The sequence below is a fragment of the Ammospiza caudacuta genome, chromosome Z, assembly GCF_027887145.1.
Source record: "Ammospiza caudacuta isolate bAmmCau1 chromosome Z, bAmmCau1.pri, whole genome shotgun sequence".
NCBI classification, from domain to species: Eukaryota; Metazoa; Chordata; class Aves; order Passeriformes; family Passerellidae; genus Ammospiza; species Ammospiza caudacuta.
Window position 1 is genome coordinate 77,248,124 of NC_080632.1, and position 16,304 is coordinate 77,264,427.

A 16,304-nucleotide genomic window follows, 5' to 3' on the forward strand; every position below is an offset into this window, starting at 1 on the left:
CCAAGCCCTGCCCTTATCTCTATCCATTTCTCCTACTCCAATTCAATTCAAGTTGACACCCTATGTCCAAAGCCTCTCAGGTAAGTCCTGACAAAACCAGGATTCAGCTCCTCAGCTGAATTGCAGATACCTCTGCTGTCCTGATCCCCTCAGGTCACTGTCTGGGAGGTCTCAGCACAGGGAGAGTTACAAGAAACACACGCCTAAGGTTCCATAGCCTGTGGCCAGCTGTGGCACAGCTGCTGACTTCCCACTGCTCATCCTGGATGCTTTGCCCTGTGTCCACCTTAGAGTTATTGGGATTCTTTCAGGGATTTTTGCTCTCTTCACAGGGCAGCCAGACTAGCTGTGCTTCCTTGCCACACCTGCAGAACAGGAAATGGCCCAGCATCTCACAGAAGAAAGGGCAGAGGCCACTGTTTGTGCAGTGCATGGAGAGGATGAAGGGGAGCAAACCCACAGCTCTCCTTCGGTGCTCTGAGTAAAACCAGGGCCTGGTGGCTGCGCCCAGCAGAACAACCTGTGCCATTTTTGTGAGGAAGAGCCTTCAGCCTGCCTATCTCCTCAGCAATGTCCTGCTCCTGCTCCATCACCCAGCAAAGTGCTGTGTTCATTGGCATGCTCCCCTGTTTATTTAGGTGTGACAGGTTTCCGTTGTTATTTGGATCAAACCTGCCTCATTATGTTCATTCCAAGCACTGCTTGTGTGCTGTTTTGTTGACATCTCCTAGGCATGCAGGGCACCAAGGAGATTAATAACATTCATCCAAATGTTTTTGTAGACGTCGGTGAAAGAAATAATTACTGGTTCTGACCTTGCAGACTTGAGATACAGATAAGAGGAATTCGGAATGTGAAGGCACTTAAGTCTTATTGCAGCAGAGGGAGAATATTACCATCCACACGATTTCAAGCTGTTTTGGTTTTTTTTCTGGAGGCTCAGTGCTGCTCCCTCTAATGCAGGACGTCAGGGCAGAACTGCTTTGTGCAGCTGGAGCCTGCAAAAAAGGGTGTTTGAGCACTGCAGAAAAGTCCTCATGCAATGAGCCTCTTCAGAGTATCACCTCACCATCATCTTCATCACACAGACTGTCCAGTTCTGTTAATCTTCAATCTATGCTTTTCACCTAAAATAACCTGGGGAGTGATGCTGGGACGCTGACACACACAGCAATGCATCGGGATCTCAGTGTTCAGAAGCTTGCAGGAGGTATAGCAGGAGCAACCACAGCAGATTTTAACTCTCTGGAGCCAAAAAGAACATCATTTCATCATTTATGTGCTCCAAAAAAAGAACCTGTGCTGGCACTCACAATAATGTAAGTTAAAAAAGAAAAGTAACCTAACTTAGGAGAATAGAAACAGAGGAAGATGTACATGTGAGGCTTTGGGTGGGTTTCTAGTACCATCAGGACCTCCCAGGAGCTGGTGGGTTTCTATCAGCAGGACCTCCCAGGAGCTTCTGTATTTCAAGACTAAACTTTTAAAAGTGCAGTTACATGTACTGATGATTGGGTTCCTGACACACAAACACACAGCGGGGGCCCATCCTCAGATATCAGCCCTTCCATTGTCTCTACTCCCACAGGCCAAGGGGGGTTCCAGCTGCCTGACCCTGAGCACACATGGCACAGTGCTCACAGAACTGAGAGGCCTCTGACTGACCCCATGAAGGCCACCTTGGGGAGCTCCTGAGGACAAGGTCTGAGTTTTGCACAGCTGTGTGCCTGGTTCAGGAAGTGACCTGCTGCTGAGACGTAGGAAGACTTGCTGCTTCCCTGCCTTTGCAGGCACAGCAGCCCTGTGACATCACATCTGTCCACCCGATGGCAAAGCCACCACTCCTGTAGAGTCACTTGTAGCTTCAGAGCCATGGAATTGCCACAATGTGTGCCACCACCAAGGCCATTTCCAAGTCGTGACTCAATTACAGACAAATTCCTTTTTCCTGACCTGCTTCCCATTTTCCCACTTCCCTCAAAGCCAAATTTTTCTCCTGCATTAGAACAACTGCAGAAAGTTTTCTTCCTGCTGCCAAAGTGGAATTCATTGTCTTTCATGATGCCGTTCTGGCCCTTGACACCTTCTTGTGCATCCTGTTTTCCCCCATTTAAAACCAGGCTCAGCATGCAGTAAATGTCCAGGTAAGAAATGCCCAACTTCCAACATGTCACCCTGTGGGACAGCAGCTAGGGTCCCTGCATCTGAATCATCTTTGTCCCCTTGGCCCTTGAGGCCATGCTGGTTTTACCATCTATGCCTGGCTGCAGTTTCTCAGCAGCTTCTGCCCAAGGTTCTTGTTCTTGGTTGCTTGGTTTGGATACTTCATCTTCCAGCTGAGGAGGCATAGCCTTGTCCTTACCACCCTCCAAGACTTGACTACTCATGTCCCTAACAACCTGATCTAATTAGATTGGCTTAGAATGGAGGTTGGATGACGGGGTCTTTGAAGGTGCCTTTAAATTTAAATCACTCCTCAACTGTGGTGCCTGCAACAGGGACTCAAGAAGACTAGGAGTAAATCAAAGTGGATGATCAAGGAGGAGGTTAAGCATGCAGCAGAGGAGTGTGAGACACCCCTGAGGCCATGAAAGCAAGGCTGAGAGGGCTGGCAGCTGGCAATGGAACTACCTGAGAAAGGCTCAGAAAGCCATTTGGTGCCAAGAAGTTTGAGAACAATCTATATGTGGAGCCCTACAGTACCAGGCAGGAAGCTGATAAAGCAGTCTGAGCATTTGAAGAAATCATCTGAGCAGAGCTGCAGTATTTGGGAAAATAAATATAAAACTTTATCTTTAGTAAGGGCACTTAACATCATCAGGATGAGTTAAAAATTAAACACTGCACTTATAAAGATCAGGGACCCCTTCTCTGCTTTTCTTGGGTGAAAACAAAATGGCAGTTCCATGAAGAAGAAAAAAATTAAAATGTATTAAACAGAGCACAGTCTGTGCCTACACTGCACCCCATTAATACAGGAAAAAAATTAGGCAGGCATGGGTAAGGATTTAAATATGATTGACTTAATTATTTTATATTTTGACCAGCACATATTAAAGGTATTTGTTTCCTTTCCTTACTAAGTACAAACCCAGATCTACAATTATCAAGTCTAGAAGAGAAGGAAATATTAAGGTAAAGTAAGGTTCATGCTGGTTTTGGATGAAGAGAGGGTGCAAAACCCATGAGTGACTTCATTACAAAAATAAAGATTAACAAAAGAATTTACCAACACATAGACAATAAGTGGAAGAGTGCACAGTTACACTTCCAGGGCCAGTTGGGCAAGGGACATGGGGAGATTTTATGTGAGGGCTTTTTGTTTTCTTTCTAACAAGATATGATTCTACGAGTAGAAATCTTGTTTATGATCCTTTTCATAAGCCTTTAAAGCCACTTGTTAGTGTTGGACACCAAGTGGGATCTTGGCAAAGAAGTAACAAAGGAAGAAGCCTAAAAATCATTAAAATATGCCACAGGAACAGGGTAAAACACATATACCTTGAGACAGTTATTATCCAGAAAAGGGTGATTTTATCTTTGAGGGGTATGAGTGAGGCCCAGTGATCTGCCCTCTCAGTGAGGGTGGGGAATGGAGAGCCACACAGCAGCAAAGATCTGAGGACTATCAATGTATTAGAAACCACAGAAGCACCTGAAAATGGTCCCACAGGAATTAGACCTTCTTCCCACAAAAAGACTGTTGGATCAATATCCCAATTGAATGCATTTACACCAATGCACACAGCATGTGCAAAAAACAGGGGGAGCTGGAAGCTGGATATCCTGCAAGAAGAAAAACCTAAAGGTACAGAAAAGTCCACATGTGCTGAAAATTGAGCCAGCAAGGGAGAAGATTGGCCTGGCTGAACAGAGAGCTTTGACTGACAGTCAGGGGGAAAAAGGAGAGTTTGTGTCTAGAAGAAGGGGCTGTGAAGGTGACACAGGAGGACTAAAAGAAGGTGACTCAGGAGGACTAAAAACATATTGTGAAATTATGCAGGGAGAAAATCAGAAGGGCCAGAACCCAACTACAAATTAATTTGGCTACTGCTATAAAAGGCAATAAAAATGTTTCTATAAATACAACAGCAAGAAAAAGAGGGCTAAGGAGAATTTGTATCCATTACTGGACATGGTGGAAACATAGCAACAAAGGATAAGAGAGGCTGAGGTGCTTTATGCCTTCTTTGCCTCAGTCTGTAATAGTAACCCCAGTTGTTCTGGGGGTACACAGCCCTGTGAGCTGGAAGACAGGGATGGGGAGCAGAAGGAAGCCCCCGTGATCCAAAGGGAAATAAATGGTCAGTGACCTGCTGCAGCACTTGGATGCACACCGGTCTGTGGGGCAGATGGGATCCACCCAAGGGCCCTGAGGGGGTTGGTGGAAGTGCTCACCAGACCTCTCCCATCATTTACCAGCAGCCCTGGCTCACCAGAGAGGCTCCAGCTGAGTGGAGCTTGGCAGAAACAGAGCCCATCTACCAGCAGGGCCAAAAGAAAGATCCAGGGAACCACAGGCCTGGCAGCCTGGCCTCAGTGCCATGGAGGTCATGGGGCAGAGCAGCCTGAGTGCCATCATGGACACACACAGGAAACCAGGGGATCAGGCCCAGCCAGGATGGGTTTGTGAAAGGCAGGTCCTGCTTGACCCACCTGACCACCTCCTGTGACAAGGTGACCCATGTGGTGGGTGAGGGAAAGGCTGGGAATGTGTCTGCTTGGACTTCAGCCAAGCCTTCGACACCATCTCCCACAGCATCTCTTGGAAAAATCTGGCTGCTCATGGCTACTCACTGTTCTCTGGGTGAAAACTGCTTGGATGGCCAGGCCCAGGGAGTGGTGGTGCATGGTGCTGCATCCAGTTGCTGCTGGTCACCAGAGGTGTCCCCATATATCAGTGCTGGCCCAGTCCTGTTTATCTTTATTGATGATCTGGGTAAGGGAATCAAGTGCCCCCTCAGGCAGTTTGCAGATGGCACCAAGCTGGATGTGAGTGCTGATCCACTGGAGGGCAGGGGGGCTCTGCACAGGCTGGATCCACGGGCCAGGGCCAGTTGTGTGAGGTTCAACCAGGCCAAGTGCTGGCTCCTGTCCCTGGGTCACAGCAGCCCCTGCAGCTCCAGCTGGGACAGCGTGGCTGGAAAGCTGCTGAGTGGGAAAGGCCCTGGGGGTGCTGGTCAGCAGTGGCTGAACATGAGCTGGGGGTGCCCAGAGGGCCAAGGAGGCCAAGGACATCCTGAAAGTATCAGCAATGGTGTGGGCAGCAGGAGCAGGGCAGTGACTGCCCCTCTGTGCCGGGCGCTGGTGAGGCCACACCTCAAATCCTGGGCTCAGTTTTGGGCCACTTATTACAGGAAAGACTTGGAGGTGCTGGAGTGAGTCCAGAGAAGGGCAAGGAACTGGGGAAGGATCTGGAGCACAAGTCCTGTGAGGAGCAGCTGAGAGAGCTGGGGGTGTTTATCCTGCACAAAAAGAGGCTTAGGAGGAACCTTGTTGCACATGACCTGAAAGGAGGATGTAGACAGGTGGGGGTCTTCTCCCATGTAAACAAGCAAAAGAACAAAAGGAAATGGCCTCAATTTCTGTCAGGAGTTGTTTAAATCAGATATTAGGAAAAGGTTATTCTCTGATATGCTCATCAAGCACCAGAGATGCTTGATGTCAGAACAGGCTGCCCAGGGAAGTGGTGGGGTCACTGTCTCTGGAGGAATTTAAAAGTTGTGTAGAAGTGACACTTAGGGACATGGCTAAGTGGTGGAGTTGGCAGTGCTGGGCTAATGGTTGCACTTAATGATCTAAACTAATTTTCCAACCTAAATGATTCTGTGACTCTATGACTCTAAGCAACAATCCCAAGCAGCAACTATCTACACTGACAGCTATATTAATTCATCTGAACTTGGATGGAGAGAGGGACATCAGACCTTTAACTTCAATTCAAGTTACTTTCCAAAATCAACATTTGCCAAAGTCTTGTTGAAATGAGCAGGCACAGAGCCAGGATTGCACATTCATACCACTGTGTTCAGCTCCTATTGAAGCTAAAGCAAGATCTGCTATTAGCTGGAGTTGGGATTTTTTGCACACAGCTGATGTCTGGTGAGATTTGGGAATGGTATTTGAAACCTGATGACTCTGAATCTGGTTGATTTATTATATCATTAAGTTATGTTTTTCATGCTTTTGAGATCTAGCTGTGATAGCTGACAAATCTGTTTTGCTTCCCCATTCCACATCCAACTTTTAGACACCTAATTTTACTCTAGTATAATCACACTATTTATTAACTGAGACAGTCTCATGCTTGAAATTCATTCCGGACCTCAACCTTCCCAGAAAAGGCATGTGATGGACTGGTTTATTCAGCTATTTTCTCACATCAAACTGCATAAACTGGGCCTGGGGCTCCGAAATCAGGTACCTCTTCATTGCTGGGTACGTGACAGCAAGGTCAATCTTGTGGACATCCAGCTGTCACGTGTTCCCACAGGTCTCTCCTATTGCAGCAGTTATCCAGACTTTGGGGTTCTGGGTCATACCTTGGCACTCTTTGTGCCTTGCCTGCTGACATCTCACCAGCCTTGCCAGAAGTTGTTTCAGGGAACATAAAGCAAGACTGCTTTGTCTGTGCACCCCCAAGGCCTGGCACGAGGCATCCCAGCCCTTCCAAAGCCTCACGTGCTGCACACAGGAAGCCACAATGCATTCTCCAGCACCTTGTGACCCACTGTACTTTCCACTGCTTTCACAGGATTATAAGGAACTGAAGCTTCATTAAAAGCTCGTAATTGAGCTTCATATTTCTTTGCTGTTTTCCTCAAGGGCTCACACATTTCAATGCATTTTGGTCACAGACTGTGAGGGACTGGGGTGAGAAGGAGGGCGGAGTGAGGTACTTTCCTCCTTTCCCAAAACTGCAGCCACATCAAAACATACCATATTTTTTATGGCAGAAATTGCATTTGTCACAACCCAGAAAAAATCCCTTTGCATGCTGCTGTTTCCCCTCATGGTAACACTGTTGAAAGCCTCTTCTCCACACTGTGGCTCTCTGTTTCACATTCCTCCTCTCTGAACAACACTGTGGGTCTATCCCAAATCACACCCTTGGTCTTCACCCCCGGTCTGTGGATTGCTCCAGCAGGGCAGATGCACCGTGCAGGTCAGGACAACTTGGCTGAGTGTCCTGCTCCAGACTGCAGTGTTCGTTCACAGATCCAAGTGAGGGGGATGTCCCTGCACAGCTGATTTGCTTTGCCTCAGTTATTTTCTCTCACTCCCAAGTAAACAACCCATCCTGCTTCAAACAGTCACCTGTGAACCTGTGATCCTAGCTTTGCTTCTTTTACACCCTTGTTTTTCACTTTGTCTTTGGTTAGCAACTCCCCTCTGCATCATTTGAGTAATGACTCCTTTCACATCTTTTATCTGTAAGTTTCACCCACTTTTTTAAAGTAGTTTAACCCCAGGATGGGATGGTATGTGCTTTTCCTAATGCCTAGCAGTTTCTCCCACTGCTACTTTGTTAATTGCCCTCCAATGGATTCTCCATCCACAGAGATTCAGGCAGATGCATAGAATTAATATTCAGTGTGGGCAATAGCTCTGAAGTAAGCAGGAGGCTGGACTGGACCTTTGGGTTACATAGGACTCTCCACACCATTATTTCTATGATTCCTGCATGGTACAGCACCTGAAAGGGTGCTTTCTGTCACTCTGTGTTTGGGACCTCTGAACTATTTCATTGTATAGTCTTTGAATTGCAACTTTGTGCAGAGTCTCTGCTTTATTGGGCCTACTTGTTCATGCTCAGAACAAGACCTTCACAGAAACTAAACCAGTGCAGGATTTCAATGAAAAAGGATGCTCTACTAAAACTCAGCCACACTGACAACCTGTCTGCCAGGGAATAGATTTTACAACACTCCTCCATCACTTGGTCACGCGATGCAAAACTTCCAGCAGGCTGTGTCCTTTCCTGCCATCACATAGTTATTTTGTTGTTGGTTCCAGGCTGGAGAGCCAGTGGAATGCATTCTTGCAAAGCCTAATCTTAAAACCATTGAGATTTGTACAAAGTATTGGATCAGTCTGCTGCATCCTAATTCCAGAAATGGGCAGATGGCAGAGAGCAGAGCATATTCTAAGAGAACATATTGGAATGTCATAAGAAGCAATAATGAGTAAAATTTGTTTTCATAGTGAAACATTTAATATGCATGACATACACTGCACAATTACTCACATTCTTAAAATGAAATGGATAAATGTTTCCAGCAGGCATCATCTTCCAACAATTCTTTCAAGTTGATGCCAAAGGAAAAAAAAGTTAAAAAGCAGCTAGTAAAATTTCTGTACAGAACATACCAATATTGTCTCCAAAGCTATCAGACATGTTTTCATGAAGATTAAAGTCAGGTTAAGAGAGAGGCATCCAAAATATATTTTTTCTAAGGGTGGGGATAAGTCAGTGAATCACGTAGGACCACTGTTTCACGTAAGGTATTTTGTTTCCATTAGAAAAGGACTGTGGATTCCAAAGCATATTTATCTGTATTTACAATTCTGATTTAGCTTAAGCTAGGTTCAGATTTGCTCAAATGTCCCACTAGATGTGACTCCCAAATGGATGAATATTTGCAGAGGAGTGTAAAACTCTGAATGGTCTCTCCTGTTACTGTAGCTGGCAACACCAAAATCTGTCCACATTTAAACAAGGCGCTTCTATCCCAGGTTTGCAGAAACAAAAGCAAAACAAAAACCTGATGATCTACTTTCTGAATGCCTTTTTTTAATAGTCACATGCTTCCTGCACACACAGCACTCAAAGCAATCCCAAACACTGTCTAGTCAATGTCTACCCATCTTTCAAGTTCCTTTATCATCTCTTCAGCTGCTATCTGTGCAATTCTTTCCAAGCAGCTTTAGAAAATACACTCCTGTCTTTTTGCTTTAAGAGGCTGGTGCTAACTTTACACTGAAATAATCTGTTGTTATTGCCCCACCCTTGCATTTGTCTGCTTCTGTGTCTAACCAAAATTTTATCATTTCTTGTCTCTAAAATGCCCATCATGTGCCAGATGCTGACACAAATAAATAATAATCTTCAGTTTGCAGGCGGGGATCATATCTAGGTTTTACAAGAAAAAAAAAGACTTTAGCTATTACCCACTATTATTGATCTGTTTCTGGGCAGTGATTCCAGATATCACCTTGACAACATTGCAAAAACCCCAACCAGGACCCTTCAAAATGTGGGCCTGTGATTGCTGGAGTGGTGAGTGCAGGGCAACAATCAGCAGCCAAGACTGAAACAGGTCATCTAAGAAAGCAGCTGTCCTGGATGCACACACAGCCATGCAAAACTGGGCAGGGAGATCCAGCCTCAGGACTAGGCAGGTCCTGGGAACGGGAGGAATTGCTGCAATTTCAACTCTCAGGTTCATGCATACAAAATGTTCACAGATTCTTTGTTATGCTCACTTTTCACAGCTTTTGCAAGACTCCTGCTTAAAGCTGGTAGTGTTCTTGCTTATTTCAGTAGTTGTTTTTCCTCTCTCGGCTGCTGTATTACTTTGTGTATTTATTCCAGGACACTTTCTTCTCCTTTTCTCTTACATGCTCTGAACTCTTACATGCTCTTAATTTGCTCAGTCTTCTTATTATTTGAGATACCAATCGTGGTTGCTACCTATTGTTTGCAGCAGTAACACATTGCTTGCCTACACTTGTAGTTGGACACAAGTAAATGCCATGGAATTTACCATCTTGGCTCCATCCAGTGACCTTTTCCATCTCAAAGGCATGGACACTGACACAGCTGCAGATTCAATTGCTTTGTTCTATTTTTCTTCCCTTGAGGAAGCCCCTGTGGTGGTACCAGCTGGTTGACAGCTTGCAATGTGGATTGGGTGTGAGTGATCTGGACAGTGGGGTGTCTGGCTCTGTCTCACACAAATGGATGCTGAAAACACCCGCGTGTGTCATGCACAGGCCCTCATATCGTACACCAAATCCTATTTAGGAGACATTAGTAGGTTAATACATTGCTGAGATCAGTAGTGAGAAGGTAGATATTGCCTGTGGTATTAAATCATGGTGAAAAATAACAAATGTTGGGCTGGACAATGTACCAGCCTTATCAGACAATTATCAATGTGACTAATGATGTGCCAAAAGTATCAGACTGAATGAGTGGCCTATAATGTTCCTTCAGCTTTTCTCACTCTAAAAATGGTCTGTAACATTTCTGCAGTGTTTTCTAGTGATTACTCATTATGCACTAAATTTCCAGGTAGGTAACTACCTGTGAAATGCTGTTTTTGTGACATATCATTCAGCCATGTACCCATGAAGAGTCAGAGCTGTAACACCTCCCTGACCTACACTGTTCATGAAAAGCAATGCTCTGTGCTGCAGCATTTCATTCCTAATTGCTCCCCGAAAGAGCAACAAAATGTTATAAACCAAGTGGAAATTGACAGTCTCTGCAGAAATCAAGACTGCTACTTCATCCTGAAAAGATCCTGAGATAACTTCACATAAAACATACAAGAAAAAGATAAGAACTTTGTTTTCAGGCACCTAGGGGCAATTTGTTTCAGACTTCTTTGTCTTCTGCATTCTTAACTCTCTTAACTCTTCTTTCCTGCATATTTTCTCCTTTACACAGTCCAAAATTCTTCAGACAGGGATTGTCTCTTTTTTCATGTAAGGAATGTACCTACTGTGCCCTCAGTTCTCCAGCCCAAGGCCTCTAAACATAAAGAAATAAAAATATTATTACTTAGGATAATAGAATAATGAATTGTCCTCAGAAACCTCATTAATTCCATGTGCCCCACTGTGTGTCCTGTTTTTGTCCCCTCCCTTTAACCGATGACTGGGCATATGAAAGAGGATGCTTGATTCAGGGTTACCCTGCAGAGCCTGGTTTGCTATTCTAACCAAGTTCTGGGAATAACAGCACATTTTTCATCTTGGAGAAACAAGATACAATAATAAAGAATATTAATCAAATATGTATTGTGTTCTCATCTTTGGTGAGCCTGAAACTATTTTCCACACTAAAAGAAAATAAATAATTAATAAAGAAAGCTCTTTTGTGAAGGAACACAAGCTGAAAAACATCCTATAAAGTTACAAAGTAAAATGCAGTGTGTTTTTATAGTGGCCTATGAAATGCTTATAAATATTGTTTATTTTCAGTACCATGGACCTCTGAACATGCAATAGATGACAATTAAGTATCCAATTCATTTTTGTAGATATTTTTCTCTACAGAACCTGGTTGCATATTTATTACAGCATGCCACATGCCAATTCTTCTCTGTTTGTCATAGTAACCACAGCCAAATGCCATCTCAGCTGAAAAGAAGTGTCCTACAAAGACTGGAATGTATCATTCAACTCAAAAAAATAAGAAAAAAATAAGGGATTGTAATGCCAGTGTGCTCACTGTTTTTGAAAGGAAAAGCATCATGTTTTAAAGCATTCAATATATGCAGGAAGCATTCTTCAGGGTGCCTCTCCCGGTGTTTTTCTTCCCTTACTGCACTGCAGACAACCCCATGTTGTTATTTCCCCTTTTTTCCCATATCCTAAGTGTAGTTTCCCCGCTCTAGATACATTTCAGCACAATGGGAAAAATGTTTTGTCCTGTGCAGTGCGTAGTGATTTCCTCTGAAATGCCCTCTCACTGGAGAGAAAGAGCCTGTGTGTGCTTGGCAGCATGAAAAAGTCCCATTTTCCAGGGGTCATGCACAGCTCACAGGGTGCTGCTTGGTTCAGAGAGGTTTTCCTCCACCCAGGAGGAAAACTGGTGTTATCATGGGAGGGTGGCCTCCAGGCTGTCTCAGGGAGGACAGAGGAGCCCTCATGTCCTGCCCCAGCCAGAGGGAAACCTGCAAGTTTGGATGTCATAATGCCCTGGTTACACAGCTCTGGTTCAACCACTGGTCTCTGCATGAGACAGTATATAAAGACACACATAAATTAGAAATTCTTACTAGCATGTTTCTGACTTCCAGGGAGGCTGAGTCCCAAACCAGCCCAAATGATCAGATGTTTTAGCCCCTGTCTTTAAGAACATTTAAAAGCCTAACTCTGGATGGGGTGGTTCTTCATCTTTTGATACATTCAGAACCTACTCTTTGAGCAACCTTAGATGGGCTCAGATGAGTTAGGTTATTTATCTGATCTCCCATAAAGCAAGAGCAGAACCATTCTCCAGGGTTCTACAGCACATTATAGTGAACATTTACATAAAAAATTTTAACAGCTATATATAATTCAGGGACATGGATTATCATCATCTAAACCTCAGTTTTCAGCATCATGTATTTGTGTATTTGGCAGAGGCTGTGAGGAAAAGAGTTTTGCTTTGTACAATGTGTTTCTGACATATTTTTTTAATAAGTTCTTAACAGTTAATTTAATTAGTGGAATCCTCTAATTTCCTGCTCTTATTTGTTGTTTACTGCAGGACAGAGGCACCTGGAGTGAAGGATTCAGCTGCAAACTCTACATCAGCCTTTTCTTCACCTGGGCTGTTCTGGAGTGATGGGCCTCAGCCTTGGCCAAACTTCTACTTGGAGGGTGGGAGTGACCCTTAAGGTGAAGTGACAGATTAATTGAAATAGAAATAGTGTTACAAAGCAAAAAGTAATTGTAAACTCAGGTGGAATGTGTAGATGGTACCAGAGTTATCAAAATACCTAAGGAGATGTAGCCCTTACATTAACCACAAAAATTAATATCAAGTGGGATGCCATGGGATTGCTACTGAAATGTCTTTTGTAGGACTCGGTGGCTTTCTCAGGATGTCTCCTCAAAGTTGGTCTGGGTCTCAAGGCTCTCAGGGTGGCTCTGAGCCCCCTCACACAAATTCCAGTTGGCCACTGGGCTGGAAGCCCCCAGTGCCCCCCAGTGGGCACAGGGCAGAGCTCTGGGGCTGGAATGACTGGAAAGAGCAGAGGGCTCCTTGTTCAGGTGGTGATGATCCCTACTGGAGCAACAATTACACTGCAGCGAAACTGAGGAGAGGGATTGCTGGAAGATGGTTTGCCCTGTGAGTTTTCACTGCTCGGGTGTCGCCACATTTCACAGAGAAAAGCAAGGCACAACTTCGCAAAAAATTTATGGGATTCATATTCTCTAAACCTCAGAGAAAGGAAAAACAATTCTTATCTCATTTGCTGCGCCTGTGTTTGTTCACAAGTGGAATGCATTGTGGAAGATTGTTTACCTGAGGGGAATTGATAATTGGATTCTGGTGTGAGTGTTTTGATTCATTGACCAATTGAATCCAGGTGTGTGTGTCAGGACTGTCGCTGACAGTCATGAGATGCTGTGCAGGGGAGTGCTTGGCAGATTTAGTTTAGATGTAATGTAATATAATGTAATATAGTGTAGAATAATATAGTATAATAAAGTAATCAATTGGCCTTCTGGTAAGATGGAGTTCTCCTCATCATTTCTCCCTGCCACAGGGGTTGTCCTGTTCGGATACTCGAGCTGGCAAGGTGTAGGACAGAGGTGCAGCCTTGAAGGGTGGGTGAGCCCTGCATTGACCCAAGACTGCAGGCAGTGCAGTTACAGCCAGATACATAAGAGCTGTGCTAGTGCAACATCGCACATCCAGTAAAATTCACGCCACCTAACTGAGCTTGGACTGAGGGAGGTGCCAGAACAAGATCTGTAAGGCTCTCATCTTCAGCTGCAGCTAAGGAGCAGCTTCCTTCTCCACGACCTGAGCAGTAGCTCTCCATCTGTGCTATCTTGCTATTTGGCAGGAACTCTTAGGAAAAAGTAGAACATAAACACTCCAACAACACAGAAGAACATACTTTTTGGCAGATCCTTCTTAAGCAGACATGTCTAAGTCTGCAGCAGTGGGTCCTCTGTGGCCAGTGGACATTTTGGAGAGTTGGAGCACGCACCTGGAGCAGCCCCAGCCCGCTTGCTGCATTAGCAGAGATTCAATCCATCATCACTTGGAAATAACAACAATGGAGAAGTGGCTGGAAGCACAGGTGCAGATTGAGGGCTGACAGGAACTTCCACCACAGTCATAAATCTGGGGGGAGAAGCAGATGCTCACCCCATCCCCAAAACTGATTTTGCCTAATGTGAATCAAGCCAGGCTTGAGTTGCCCACGGACAGGTTACCTGGTGGGAGCTGCCTGGACACTGAAAGAGATGACAGGGGAAAGTAGTGTGAAGATGCAATTTTCCAGAAAACCTCTTGTGCTTCTGAATTCTCCTCCCAAATACCATTGCTTTGTCTCTACTTCTTCTGCACTCCCTCTTTCCACCTCTTTATTGACAGGAGGCACTGAAGTGGGAACAGCAGAAGGAGTTGGTGGAAGAGCTGTGGCCTGACCTCTCCTGTAGGAAGGTGTCCCACCAAAATGATTGTTCATCTACTGCTCCTTTCCTCTTTTCATAAATTTGAAGACATGAACAAAGACCCTTCCCCAGTCATCATCATTCAGCAGGAAACAGAAAGGATGGGAAAGGAAAACAAGCTGAACACTGCACACATAATTTGAAATTTATTTGCACTGTTTAGAGGATTTGGGGGATTTGAAGGCCGCCAGTCTCAGCATCTCTGCATGCTTTGGGATCACAGCCACACAACAGGGCAGCCCCCCTGCTCAGGGCAGGGTCACTGCTGCATCAGCTGCACGTGTCAGTGCACCTGCAAGGTCTCTGCAAACCCAGGAGAGTTGTGGTAATGGTGCCAGGGTCTCTGCACTGCAGAGTGTGGGCTACATTAGCCAGGATTGCTGTGCATGCATTGCTAATCTCATCTAAGTCTCATCTGCCCCTCTCCAGGCAAATGTGGCAGCCTGTGCAAGGGAAGTGGTGGAGGGTGCATTGAAACACATCTTAGTTTCCTGGTTTCCTGGCTCATTGAGACAGATCTGGCTGGAGCATTCAGATTTTGGCCACAAAGTTTGGGCCTTGCCCTGTGCAGATTTGAGATGTGAAAAATGTGCACACCTGTGTGTCAGAGTTCAAAAGGGGTTCTGCATATTCCCTGAGCCAAACACAACCTGAGAGTCTGGTCCCCAGGAAGAATCAGGGAAGATACTGAAGCCTGAGCTCAGGAATAAAAGGAAATTAAACCTGTCTGGGTTTCTTTAGTGGGAATGCAGTGCAATTCCAGTGCATTAGCTCTAATCCCATCCACAAGGCAATGTTACACACTCAGGAGAGCCAAGAAAATGCTCTCAGCAGCAGCAGCAGCAGCAATGTGAGTCTGAAATTTAGTATTTACATTCTTCTGACAACTCAGATTACTCAGTATATCAATTAATGTCCCTGTGGTCCAATGATGACTCTCTAACTGTGTTAGCATGTTTATGGGAACAAAGTACATTTTGTGGCATGTTAATATATGTGAAGTATTTCACATGCTGGGCCTTAAAATTAGACCAAGCACGGTTTCAATCACCCAAGACCTATAGTGTCTTATTAATTTATGTTAAATAGGAAGAATAAAATCATATTTTGAAGACAATTTGGTAGACTGTGAAAGGCATATCAAAGGAAAGACAGCATTCAGGACTTCTGGCCCCTATCCCTGAGTTATTCTCTCATACACTTTAACACTAATATTTTCTAAATAATTAGACCTGTGCCACATAGCTAGTTATCTCCACATCAGACAGGCACAACACAGTCACTACTTCAGAAAGCATAACATTTTATTATGTAAATGTGAGCCAAAGAAAGGTGTTTGAATTAGCTTAACTTTTGATTAGGTCTCAGATCCCAAAATAAAAATCCATCTTGAGCCTTTTCAGCTAGGAGAAAAAAAAATTAACACGGTTTGGATACAGTTAAAGTTCAGTGTAACCTTTCCTAAGGAAAACTGAAAGCCACTAGAACAGCGTTGCAGACAACCTTGTACCCTTGCAGACATTTTTCCAAAGGGCCTGGTTTACTGTGCCCAAAGCAGCCCTGAAATACAGAGAAAATAAAATAACAACCCACGTGAGACACCATCAGTCTCTGACTCCAGAAGATTCATGCAGCCCATGGAGATTACACTGAAAACTGCTGCAACTGAGAAAACAAGGTCATGTTTCAAGAGTGTTTGACTGAAATAGCTGATCAGACACTGGCTTTGGCCTTTCCCCCAGGAACTGCAGCAGATTTTTTTGGGTTTTTGTTTATGTAAAGCAATAGGCTGAAATAGGACCTGTTTTCAAAGAGAGTAACATAACACTTGTCGCCAGAAGATGAACAAACATCTCTGGTCACTGAGGAGCTGCTGCAGCAGCGCAGGGTAG